The sequence below is a fragment of the Buceros rhinoceros genome, unplaced genomic scaffold, assembly GCF_000710305.1.
Source record: "Buceros rhinoceros silvestris isolate BGI_N320 unplaced genomic scaffold, ASM71030v1 scaffold25683, whole genome shotgun sequence".
Taxonomy (NCBI): domain Eukaryota; kingdom Metazoa; phylum Chordata; class Aves; order Bucerotiformes; family Bucerotidae; genus Buceros; species Buceros rhinoceros.
Genome location: NW_010402186.1, coordinates 3,281 through 4,588, shown reverse-complemented (window position 1 = coordinate 4,588; position 1,308 = coordinate 3,281). Strand labels below are relative to the sequence as shown.

The window sequence follows — 1,308 nt, the reverse complement described above, 5'->3', positions numbered from 1 at the left end:
AGCACCGGAGCGCTCACCAGCCGGGGCCAGGGGCAAAGCCAGCACTGAGGGGCGTGTGTGGGACCTCGCCAGGAGCCCCCCCAGCAACCCCCAGAGGTAGCACTGGCTGCTGGCCGAGGACCCTCGGCCCCTCACTTCTCCGAGACATTCCTGCCCCACACACCGTGGTGGCACTGCTCATCTCCGGAGCACGCCAGGAGCAGCAACAGCACTTTTTTGTTGTTGTTCGGGTTTTTTTCCCAATTCAAAGCAATTTTGGGAGTTTTGAAGGTTTCCTGCTACGAGCTACCACAAGCTTTATCAAGCCCGGATTCGTTCCCCTTGCAGCAAGCCACGCACGCTGCGGGCAGGGAGGGAGAGGAGCGCTCCGGCTCTGCAGATAGGACAGGGACACATGGCAGTGCCCCGGGGATGTGCCTTCCTCTGGCAAAGCACAGCACCCAGCACCCCGGCTGCACACCCCTGCGAGCCGAGCCCGGAGCTCCACAGCACCCCGGAGCTCCCGCACCCTCCCCGTGCAGTAACGGGGCGAGTGGAAGTAACCCGGGAGAGAGGGGCAGGAGCATGGAGGGAGCCTGGTGAGGGTATCGAGGGGGACGCAGGAAAAGTGGGGGTGAAGGAGGCCTTAGGGACACAGAGCTGATGGGAGAAGGGCCCTGTGCAGAGCCCCGCGCGCTTTATCGGAGCCGCTGGAGCGCAGCATGCAGCCCGACCCAGAACTAGGTTAGGCTGTCATCGGTGAGGAATGCGCATTATTCACAGCCCTTTGGCTTCCTCTTGCCACCCTGTTCTCGAGCTCCCCAGAAGGACACGCCGCTGAGATCCCCCACCCCGCTGCAGCCACCACTATTTTGGGCCACGCTTCCAAACATGGGCACTTCCCGTGGGACACCCGGACTTTCCCCGGGACAGCTGGGAGTGGGGAAGCACCCAAAGGAGCAGCCTCGGGGAGGGTGCAGGGAGGAGATTCTCGGCTCTGGCGCCAGGGCCTCAGCCACAAGCCCAGGGCAGCAGTTCCCCACCACATCATCTGCCCCTGGATGCCCCCGGGGAGACCCGACCCTCCAGGGACCAGCACGAGATGGGATGGTTCAGCCTGTTCCCCACCCAGGCATTAAGGACTGAGTATTTCTGAGCATAACAGTGGAAGCAAGTAGGAAACTTGGATGCCAAGGCTCCAGGGAAGGAAAATATTTCCACTCCAACCCAGAGGAAGAGACATTTGATGGGAGCAGAGCAGGAGCATCCGGGGAGGCCAGGCTGGCAGGCATCAGCAACACGCCGTGGCTGTGGCTGTGCTGGGAACCC

At 62.5% G+C, this 1,308-nt stretch overlaps 1 long non-coding RNA gene across 1 annotated transcript in view; it reads right to left on the bottom strand.

Annotated features, from left to right (window-relative positions):
• Positions 1–1,308, bottom strand: part of LOC104490298 — a 21,228-nt gene that overhangs the window by 19,073 nt on the left and 847 nt on the right. The window lies entirely within an intron of this gene.